The sequence below is a fragment of the Medicago sativa genome, chromosome 4, assembly GCF_051527215.1.
Source record: "Medicago sativa cultivar Bolivia chromosome 4, Bolivia_mono, whole genome shotgun sequence".
In the NCBI taxonomy this organism is placed as follows: Eukaryota; Viridiplantae; Streptophyta; class Magnoliopsida; order Fabales; family Fabaceae; genus Medicago; species Medicago sativa.
The window spans coordinates 61,891,790-61,903,671 of record NC_140752.1 but is presented as its reverse complement, the minus strand read 5'-3'; the positions used below and the strand labels follow the sequence as shown (position 1 = coordinate 61,903,671).

The 11,882-nt window shown below is 32.6% G+C and overlaps 2 long non-coding RNA genes across 3 annotated transcripts; both read right to left on the bottom strand.

The window, feature by feature from the left end:
* Window positions 1-493: 493 nt before the first annotated feature.
* On the bottom strand, window positions 494-3,206 carry LOC146930469 (uncharacterized). 2 transcript variants are annotated; one of them, XR_015006407.1, is made up of 3 exons: window positions 2,737-2,915; window positions 1,019-2,634; window positions 494-575 (listed from the first exon to the last, which is right to left on the bottom strand). It is a non-coding gene; the product is annotated as an uncharacterized LOC146930469 (long non-coding RNA). The 2 variants fall into 2 exon arrangements; XR_015006406.1 differs by lacking the exon at window positions 494-575 and having other exon boundaries at window positions 2,409-2,634; window positions 2,737-3,206.
* Window positions 3,207-8,856: 5,650 nt separating this feature from the next.
* LOC146930468 (uncharacterized) lies at window positions 8,857-9,312 on the bottom strand. The gene is made up of 2 exons (XR_015008335.1): window positions 9,188-9,312; window positions 8,857-9,085 (listed from the first exon to the last, which is right to left on the bottom strand). It is a non-coding gene; the product is annotated as an uncharacterized LOC146930468 (long non-coding RNA).
* Between the last annotated feature and the right edge of the window lie 2,570 nt (window positions 9,313-11,882).

Below are 11,882 nucleotides of genomic sequence, written 5' to 3'. Positions count from 1 at the left end.
GTCGTGGGTGTTACATGCCCACCAGCTTCCGCCTGGTTCGTCCCCGAACCACACCGTACTGGGAGAGGTCTGCTCTGATACCATTTTGTAACATCCCAGACTGCTTTCAGGATTGTCGACTAACCCCACAAACCAACACGAGTCTTTTCAGCGTGCTTTGTCTTCACTCGCACGCTTTCCGGGAAACTTCCCGGAAGGTCACCCATCCTAAGACTACTCCAAGTCAAGCACGCTTAACTGTGGAGTTCTTATGGAATGAGCTACCGAAAAGAAGATGCATCTTGTTGATATGGGTAGTACCTAACAAATCTTATAAGCCTTCCTTCAACCATGTAGTCCCATACCTACACGGCCTCCGGATCCCTCTCATTCCGATGTGATTCGGTTCCTCTTATTAACGTGGGGTCATCCTTACGGATAGTGCCCGTTCCAACTGGCGGGAACCGTTCGTATCCAACTGGCGGGATATCGAAAGCCACGTCGTGGGTGTTACAGGAAGAATGTTAGGTTTGACTCCTTGTTGGAATTTACCTTGTAATTGGGCTTTGCCAAGTGGATTTGACCCAAAATCGGATCTGGAACAGTTAGATGGATCATCAAGATTGGAGAATTATTGCGAATAGATAGTTTGATTAACATTGAAGAGTTATATCTCAACTTATGTGTGGTTGTAATTACAAAGTGCATAATTTCAAGATCATAAAATTACAGGGATAACAAAAGGTAAAATAGTTTTAAAATTATTCTCCTTCTTTTGTGAACCAAACACATATGTAATTAAAATTCATCCCCTCTCTTCACATCCCCTATGTAATTGAAATCCCTCCCTTCTCCTCCCATATGAAAGCATTAAGCTTGATGCATACAAAGATTAAATAGATCTTAAAATATAACTGAATAAAAGACTTGTATTAATAAAATCCAACAATTGAACAGAGGTTCATCTTAGAACCATAATCAATAGGTGTTTAGTTACGCATTGCAACTACAGACAAATTATGAAAGAAATGAAACATACTCTAAGAACAAAGGTTGAAGTGAGAGACTTTTCCTTTGATGCTCCTTGCACTTGCCGTCCTCTTGATCCACCAAGTTTAGAATGAGAAACTGTGAATGGAAGCTCTTGTATCTATAGGCAAGTTTCCATCTGAGTTTGTGATGAAAAACTAGGTTTTACCACAAACCCGCAGTGAAAAATCAACATTTTGCTGATATTTCCCCCCCAACTTGTAACGTCTTCATAGACCTTTTGAATTTTCATTTCATGTCTTCCATTCCTTAATGAGGTGTCTTGCTTTGCTGAATTACATTATTTTTCAATGGAATACTACAAAAACACCTAGGAATTGCTTCGTTTAGGGAAGAATTAGAATTATAATTAAATGACTCGATATGAAAACATTACAAAATGTCTCGTAAACTGTGAGCAACTTTTCTAAAACTCCTCTTTATTGACTCAAATCACTACTAAAATGACTGGAAAAACATACTGAAAATAACGTAACATGACATGTCGTCACTTGCTGAGTTGTAACTTTCTATTATTTGCAAACCTCTATTTTTACAAAGTCAATTTCTTAACCACTCTTTTCCACTTAAATCTCTATATCCTTTTTACTTGATTTATTTACTTATGCATTTACTTTAATATATTAAAAGCTCAAAATCTTATCTTTGTTATTTAACGCTTTGGATCTCGAAAAAATTAATTTTAAATTCGGAAATACTTAGAACTAATCAACTCCCACGATGATCGATACTCTAATTACTTTTTATTTCTTGTTATGATAGTGTATATTTGCACTCAATATGTATTGAAAATAAAACACTATTTTCAAAGCATCAAGCACGAACAGCAGCCACAACGTAATGGTATTTTTTTTTTTGGTACAGACAATGTAATGATATTTAATAAGCATAATAAATTATTGGGTTAATTATGTTCTAAGTCCCTATAAATAGGTGTGTTTCCAACATTAGTCCCTACTTAAATTTTATTAAATTTTTGGTCCCCAACGTTTTTTTCCGTTAGCAAAATAGGTCCTCGCTGTTAATTGTTGCTGATTGAGCAAACGGTGAAGACCAAAAAATTAACAGCGAGGACCTATTTTGCTAACGGAAAAAAACGTTGGGGACCAAAAATTTAATAAAATTTAAGTAGGGACTAATGTTGGAAACGCGCCTATTTATAGGGACCTAAAACATAATTAACCCTAAATTATTTGTTATAATTTATGACATAAAAGTGTTTTTTCTATTAGAAATTTTAGGGGAGGTTGGATATGGGGAGCACAATAGCGCCAGGACATGTCTCATGGCTCGGGGAGCACTGACAGATGTCAGGGAAGAACATAAAAAAAATATTAGCACTTTCAAATAATTTTTTAAATACATACAAAATGTGAAAGTAGAGTAAATAATTAATCAACATTGTCATTTATTTGTTAAAGTATATTATTATAAGAAGTAAAAACATTATCACATAGAAATAAAATTATACACTTGGAGGTAACAAAATTATGTTTAAACTTATCTAATCCAATCTCCAGTACGCACAAAAACCTTTCACGCACTCAATATGATGATACGAAACCCGTGGACATGCATCGTCTGATTTGCAAGGAATATCAGTTTCTACATTATCAAATAAAAACAAATGAATGTTATTAAAAGGTGATAAAATATTTTTTATAAAATAAATAGGAAAATAGGAAAATTGTATGAAAAGTGGCATACTTCTACTGATTACAGCCAGATATAAAGAAGTAAATATGGTCAAAGCATAAACAAGCATGAGAGCTTGGGCCATATTTTTTTTTCTCCTTTGCATGTAATAAAAGAATGTATCACTTTATAAGAAAAAATTTCATGATTTATTAAATTCATTTAAATAGTTTCTAGCATTTAGAAATTGCAAGAAGCCATTTATATAGTTTCGCATAATTTTTAATGGCTCTCATCATAATGTGCTTATATCCCTTTAGTCCATTCAATGGATCATTTAACTTTAATAAAGACTTCATGTAAAAAATTTGATGATCATCAAAGTTCATTATTTATATATATTTAGCCTATCGTAATATTTAGAGGACAAATCCCAAAGAGGAAAAACAACAACGAATGATGAGAAAATTTAGATGGGTAAATAGCGTATGAAAGTGGTGATAACAAATTTGTTTATAAATTAAAAGTATCATAGACATATATTTTTTACAACATGATAGATCTTGTCCAATATATAAAAAAAATAGATTCATTAAATAATTAATGTATCTGATTTACAATCAAGATTAGATACATTAATTATTCAATAAACCTACAAAAAAGAAAGAAAAAAAAATATATGAAACCGGAGGGATTATAATATCAAATGCAGAAATTGTATTTAGGCAAATGTTGTGTTATCTTGCGCAATGAAAGAAAGAGAACTAATTAGTCATTGGATGTATAATTGTCTTTGTATGGACATAAAAAAAAAAATATCGTGGATTCAAATTTTATTTATTTATTTAGGCCATATTTTGTAAAACTAATTTTGTGAATTTAAGTCATATCTCTATAAATATTAAAATTAAATTCATTTGTTAAAGTGTAATCAACTCCTACATATTACTACTTTCTTCCCTAATAATAAGAGTCTTTTGAAAATTTGTTTTGTCCTTTTTTATAAGACTTATTTGGTATTTTCAACTACATTCATTATTTTTTACCAATATACCCCTATTTATTTTACATTTTTTCTTCAATCAACAATAAATACTATAACTTTGAAAACTTAAACTAATTTTTTCTCTTAAAGGATAAAATAGTAAAGACAATATTAACGTCTGTTTGATTTAAGTGTTAATAAAAATATTCTTGTGGGGGAAATGTATGTGTTGGGGTGGGGGGAAGGGGGTGAAGCTTGGCAGTGGCGTAGGATGTTGTGGGATTGGGAGGAGGACTTGGTTCGGGAGTGTAGGTTGTTGTTGTCTGACATTGTGTTGCAGGTTTCTATTCATGACAGATGGAATTGGCACCTTGACAATGGTGGCTATTATGTCCGTAGTGTGTACCATATGCTTACTGCATATGACAGTCAAGTGTCGGATTCGAGTTCTAAATACATTTGGCACAGACATGTTCTGGTTAAAGTGTCTCTCCTTGCATGACATCTTCTCCGCAATAGGTTGCCGACGAAATCTAATCCAATGGCTCGCGGGATCATCTCTCCTAAGTCACATATGTGTGTATCTGGGTGTGGGGAAGTGGAAACGACACAACAATTGTTTGTTTCTTGTAATATTTTCAGAGAGTTGTGGTATCTTGTTTGAGGCTGGATTAGGGTCTCTGGGGCTGATCCATATGATATTCATGATCATTTTCATCAATTTATTTATCTGTCGGGTGGGTCAGCGACGCGGTGATCATTTATGCAACTTTTGTGGCTATTATGCATGTGGGTTCTGTGGTCAGAACGTAATAACATGTTGTTTCAAAACAAGGTTACTGACATGCATCAGTTGGTTGAATAAATTAAATTTCATTCATACTGGTGGATGAAGGCAGCTAATGTTGTTTATGTGTTAGGGATTCACAATTGGCCTGCATGCCCTTTAGGTTGCTTGGGCACTTGATAATTTTCTCTTTTGTGTAATCTTATTGTATGACTGTGGTTGCATTATGTTGGCACACCTTGTGCCGACAATGTAAACCTATTTCGCTTGGTATATATAATTCATTTTTGCATCTTCAATAAAAAATATTAAATAAAAACAAATTTAATACTAACAACAAATTTAATTAGATAAATCACTTAAGCAATGTGAACAAGAAAAAAAAAATTGAAAGGAACAAAAAAACTTTATGTTAATTATAAAATCACTTATATATTGTAAATAAGAAACAAAGTTTTGCTATCCAAAGAAAAATTCAATCATCTGAACCACTAAAGTAAGAAAGCTTTCATGAAGTTCATAGACCTAATCATCCAGTGAATGAACTCAAGCCTTGGATCGTCCAGTCATTCTGATAACTGTAAAAGTCTCAATTGCACTTTGTACAAACATTTTTGTTGCCTAGCTCTATCGTCTCTTTTCTCAATGAAAACTTTCTTCACTGATATAAAAGTTGAACTATTCAAGTTAAAGAGAGTATCTCTTGTTGAAGAGAACCGGTCTAACAACTACACTTTACCATTTCAAAAACATCGGCAAGAAAATCATCAACACCAAAGAAAACACCAAATCAAATACATATGATTCACACTTAATTATTATAACCAAAACAATCATCATCAATAAAACCACCAAGTGTACAAGCATCACCAAAACAACAAACATCAACATGTACACATCTCCACGCAATTCACATAATCACAATATTCACCAAATTTCATTAATGCACATATTCACCAAATTTGACCAATGCACATATTCATCATGTCACTAATTCAATTATGACACGACTCACCAATTAACAAATGTATGTAATGTTCTAGACTCTTCTAGATGCATGTGGTACCAAAGGATTCCGAAGATAATTTTACCGTTAATGAATCCACCAACATAATAAACAACCCTCGTTTATGTTGTGCAGAAGCTATGTAATAAACACCCCGCATTTACATACTTTAAATCACCTCATTATGACTATGAATGCATGGACCTCAAGTAAGGACTTGACAATGCATAATTCACCACCATAGACATTAACATAATAATCATCCCGCATTTATGTTATTCACCAACAATTGCATTATCAAATACTTACATCCATACAATCAACAAGTCATCATTAATTCATATATTTATAATCACCAAAAGAATCAACATCATAATCATCAACAACATTTAACATCTCAAAGAAACGATAAAGTCTCCATGTCATATTTCATCTCAAAGATGGACACCTAACCTTATCATGATATTCATCATATAAATCACTAATCCTTATCAATTAATTCACATTCAATCATACTAACATGAATTCAAATTCTCCTACGAGTTATCCGACCATAAAACATTAATTTGACAAAGTTCATCTTAGTTTATGAAAACTAACATTTCCCGATTTATTTTTTCCAAAATCAAAGCAACAAGTTCAAACGCCTCAACCGAGTATATACACAATTCACATACGGTGCAGTAGCATATACATATACGTTTCATAGGCCGATTCTGATAAATTCCAAAATCTCACAAAGTTTGTCTCATTTTATCACTTTTCCAAATAATTCAAGTTTTCGAAGTAAAACCAAGTTATGGCTAATGAATACCATCCAAAACATTTTTATAAATCATAACTACAGTGGACAAACCTAGTCCTACCCCTTTTTCTTTGAGAAAACGAGTTTTCGGAAAATCTCATGTTCTTGAACCATTTTCAAAAGTTTATGATACGATTCGCAAAACCAAGTTCAATCTAATTCAATTGTTGTTTCCAAAGGTTTAGAAAACTTAAATACACGCAAGTACATCAAAAGAATCCGTTTGGAATGGTCCGGATCGACCACGAGTACCCGGAACGACCCAAAACATGCGTGTCTGTCATGTGCAACTCGCCACAGCGAGTTACAGCAGAACAGGTCACCCTGTTCTTGGGTTTTCCTCTCGGGAAACCCTCCAATTTTCACACCAAAACCCCCAATTTTGATTCCCTAACCCCAAATTCGACCCCAAAACTTATACATTAGTTTATAAACATCAAAAGGCATTCAAAACAACAACAAACATCAAATCATAACACCAATTCACCTCAAATTCATCATCTAGTTCATTTTCACCAAAAACTACCATTTTCTCATTTTTCATTCAAACTTCATAAACAACCACACCAATTCAAATTCCATCAACATACAAACATAAACAAACATTCATGAAGTGAATTCAAACATGTTCCAACAACAATCACTCACTAATTCATGATTTACACTCAATTAATCAAAAATATTCAAAACAACAACAACAACAACAACTATGAAGTTTAAGCTCTTAACACAACAATTTCATGAAGTATATCATACCCACAAATTCACTTGAATTAGGAGCAGGAATTTCATCACTCAAAACCACAAAAATGTCACAATTAACACAAAAGCACTTAAACTCATTATTGAAAATAATAGATTATGACTTAATTGATGAAAAGAAACCATCCCACTTACCTCTAGCTCTTGATTCCTCTAGTTTAGGCTTCACTTTTGCTCTTAGCTCTCCAAACCCCAAGCTCTCTCTAGCTCCTCTTTTCTTCCTCTTGATCTACTTTCTTTCCCTACCTCTCTCTCAAAAAATGTTTTTGTGAAATGAGTGAATGAATGTAATGACCTAATTTTCTCACATGTGTTGTGTTTATATAGTCACCTCATAATTGGGCGAAGTCTCTAATTATCTTAATGGGCTCAATATTCTTACCAACTAATTCACCAAAGTTACTACACACTTAAACCGTCAAAGTAACGAATAATCACGTCTCTAAATAATCACCTCAACTCACTAGTAACTTAGTAAAACTAATTAATCCCACTTAAAACACCAAATATAACCATCTTAATGAAATGACTAATTTATTCTTGCTCACCAAATGACCAAAATACCCCTGAGTCTAAAATGACTAAAATACCCTTCTTAAGTCAAAATCCACTAATCCCGAATAAATACACACAGAGACAACTAATCACACATAAACACATAAATAATAAAAATAATTATAGCGTAAAATGGGTTGTTACACTTGCCGTCCTCTTGATCCACCAAGTTTTGAATGAAAAATTTTGAATGAAAACTCTTGTATCTATAGGCAAGTTTCCAGCTGAATTTGTGTTGAAAAACTAGGTTTTACCCACAAACCCGCATTGAAAAATCAACATTTTACTGATTTTTTTCCCAACTTGTATGTCTTCAGAGGCCTTTTGAATTTTCATTCCATGTCTTCCATTCCTCCATAAGGTGTCTTACTTTGCCGAATTACATGATTTTTCAATGGAATACTACAAAAACACCTAGGAATTGCTTGGTTTAGAGAAGAATTAGAATTAAATGACTCGATATGAAAACATTACGAAATGTCTTGTAAACCATGAGCAATTTCTCTAAAACTCCTCTTTATTGACTCAAATTACTACTAAAATGACTGGATCAACATACTGAAAATAACGTAACATGACATGTCATCACTTGCTGAATTGTAACTTTCTATTACTTGCAAACCTCTATTTTTTCAAAGTCAATTCCTTAACCACTCTTTTCCACTTAAATCTCTGTATCCTTTTTACTTGATTTATTTACTTATGCATTTACTTTAATATATTAAAAGCTCACAATCTTATCTTTGTTCTTTAGCACTTTGGATCTTGAAAAAATTGATTTTAAATACTTAAAACTTATCAACTCCAATCATCGTGGATTCGATACTCTAATTACTCCCTCCGGTCCTAAATATAAGCAAATTTGACTTTTTAGATTCATTCAATTAATGATGTATGTGGTCCATATTATGGACCACATACATCATTAATTGAATGAACCTAAAAAGTTAAATTTGCTTATATTTAGGACCGGAGGGAGTATTCTTTATTATTTATTACGATAGTGTATACTTGCATTAAATATGTGTTGAAAATAAAACACTATTTTCAAAGCATCAAGCATGAATAGCAGCCACAACGTGTTGGTATTTAATAAGCATAATAAATTATTTGTTATAATTCAGGACATAAGAGTATTTTTCTTTTAGAAATTTTATGTGAGGTTGGATAAGGGGGGCTCAATAGCTGTGGACATGTTTATGGCTCGGCGAGCTTTGACATATGGTAGGAAAGAACATAAAAAATTATATGCACTTTTCAATAATTTTTTAAATACATACAAAACGTGAAAGTAGAGTAAATAATTAACATTCATTGTCATTTATTTGTTAAAGTATATTATTATAAGAAGTAAAACATTATTACATAGAAATAAAATTATACATTTAGAGGTAATTGTTTAAACTTATCTAATCCAATAATTGCCAGTACGCACAAAAACCATTCACGGCTTCACGAACTCAGTATGATAATATGAAACCCGTGGACATGCATCGTCTGATTTGCAAGGAATATCAGTTTCTACATTGTCAAATAAAAACAAATGAATGTTACTAAAAGATGATAAAATATTTTTTATAAAATAAATAAGAAAATAGTAAAATTATGTGAAAAATGGCATACGTGTACTGATTACAGCCAGAAATAAAGAAGTAAATATGGTCAAAGCATAAACAAGCATGACTTTTTCTCCTTTTCATATAATAAAAGAATGTATCACTTTATAAGTAAAAAAATTTATGATTTATTAAATTCAATTAAATAGTTTCTAGCATTTAGAAATTGCAAGAAGTCATTTATAAAGTTTGGCTTAATTTTTAATGTCTCTCATCATATGTAGAGCATATCCCTTTAGCCCATTCAATTGATCGTAAAGGCTTCACATACAAACCTTGATAATCATCAAAGTTCATTATTTATTTATATTTAGCCTATCGTAATATATAGAGGACAAATCCAAAAGAGCAAAATCAACGATGAATGATGAGAAAAATTAGATGTGTAAATAGCTTATGAGAGTGGTGATAACACATTTGTTTATAAATTAAAAGTATCATAGACTTGAATTTTTTACAACATGCTACATCTTGTCTAATATATAAGAAAAGATTCTCTTTTAGATTCATTGAATAATTAATATATCTGATTTACAATCAAGATTAGATACATTAATTGTTCAATAAACATATGTGTGTGTGTGTGAGAAACCAAAGGGATTATAATATCAAGTTGATACATATCAAATGCAGAAATTATATCAAGTTGACGGGTTCCTAGAATCTCAAATTTGGAATCCTTCGCTTGTCGCAATGGGTTCCTGACTTCTGCTCGGTGCTCAGAAACAATCTAATGCCCAAGTTTGGATTCGTTTCTCTGATCTCCCTCAGGAATATTGGAGAGAAAAAACTTTAATTGAAATTGCTTATGTTGTTGGTATTGTTGGTATGCCTATTACTTTAGATGAACCTACTAGGTGTAGAGTATTTGGTCATTATGCAAGGCTGCTTGTTGATGTTGATTTATCAAAACCTCTTCATAATAATATTTTAGTCGAGAGGGAAGGGTTTGCATTTCATGTTGGTGTTGTCTATGAAAAACATCATGAATATTGTAATATCTGTCAGACTTTAGGTCATCACATATTTAATGTAACAAGTTGAAGCATGGAAAAATGGTTGCAAGTAATAAGCAGGATAAACCTAAAGCACAAGAGGTTGTGATAACAAAAAAAATCACTAATCAGGGTGAGAAAAACCCTAAAATTGTTGTTGCCCCTTTGCCTTCTTTAGTAGCAAATGAAGAAATTTGAGATACAAACATCGATAGTCTTGCCACTTATAATCATGATGTTGATCTCATTCCCATTGTGGAGTTAGATGGCAACACTGTTTTACCAGAATCCCCATCAGATCAAAGAAATATTGATAACAATCGTGATGAAGCATCTGATGCAAACTTAGTCGACACTTTCTTTCGTGAAGAGTTAAACGAGGAAGTGGTACCGATAGATAATGCTCAGGAAGATCTTGGTAGGGTCATAGTGGCGACAGACTCTAACTTGTCAAACTTTAGTGAAAATGTTATTCATGACATGCAAGTTTTAGGGCTTGTTCCTACTGTGGCCCAACAAAATATGGATTTTCTGAGCGATTCATGGGCTAACATGGATCAGAAGGAAGATTTTGTTAATTCAGACTCAAATCAACAATTTCAGTTAGTGGTTCCAAAGAAAAAGAAAAACAAGTTAAAACAGCACTCTGAGACTATCAAAGGGTTTAAGGTTGGGGCTTCCAGTCGTTCGCCTCGCTAGTAATTTGGTTTAATGTTGCTCCTCTAGCTTCTGGTTGTTTTATCTGTTTTGGTTTGTCTTTTTCTTCTTTTATCCTCGAGCGTTTTGGTTTATGTCCCCCTCTCTTTTGTAATTTTTATTTCTATCTATATATTTCAAGGTGCTGCAGTTGGAGTTCCCTCTGCACCCTTTCTTTTGCTTAAAAAAAGTAGTATTTAGGCAAATGTTGTGTTATCTTGCGCAATGAAAGAAAGAGAACTAATTAGTCATTGGATGTATAATTGTCTTTCTATGGACATAAATAAAAAAAAAAATTGATCATGGATTCAAATTTTATTTAAATTTAGGCCATATTTTGTAAAACTAATTTTGTGAATTTAAGTCATATATCTATAAATATTAAAATTAAACTCATTTGTTAAAGTGCAATCAACTCCTACATATTACTGATGAGTCATTATTTAGTCTATTTTTATATATTATTTAGTTTAGTTTTTTTTAGATTTGAATTTATTTTATTGCAATATTATTTCCTTTTTGAATCTTTTTACATCAATTGCATATTTTTATATTTCAGGAATGAATATTGGATGGAAGGAGTCTTGGAGCAAAAGAAAGGAGTCTGGAGCTGATTTGGAGCAAAAATACGAAAGATTCGGAAACAAAATATAAGTCCCCCAAGTCAGAAGCTTGGCACGGCTCGTGCCAACATGTGGCACGGCTCGTGCCAACATGTGGCACGGCCGTGCCACCTCTCAGAAGTGCCTTTTGTTGCTTTTGCTTAAGCCCCAAGTTACTCTGTTGTAGTTTTACCGAAAAGCCCTTGTAATTGCTTAGATTTTAAGTCGAATGTAAGCTATAAATAGAGTAGCTCTCCATCACAAATATTCATCTTTTGTTCTTGGAATAAAAGTTCACTTTTACTTTATTGTTTTATTCTTCCTCTTCTCATTCTTCTCTATGTCTACAATGAACGTTAGTGAGTAGACTCTTCTTGTCTTGGGATTGTTGGATAAGTCTAATGATGTA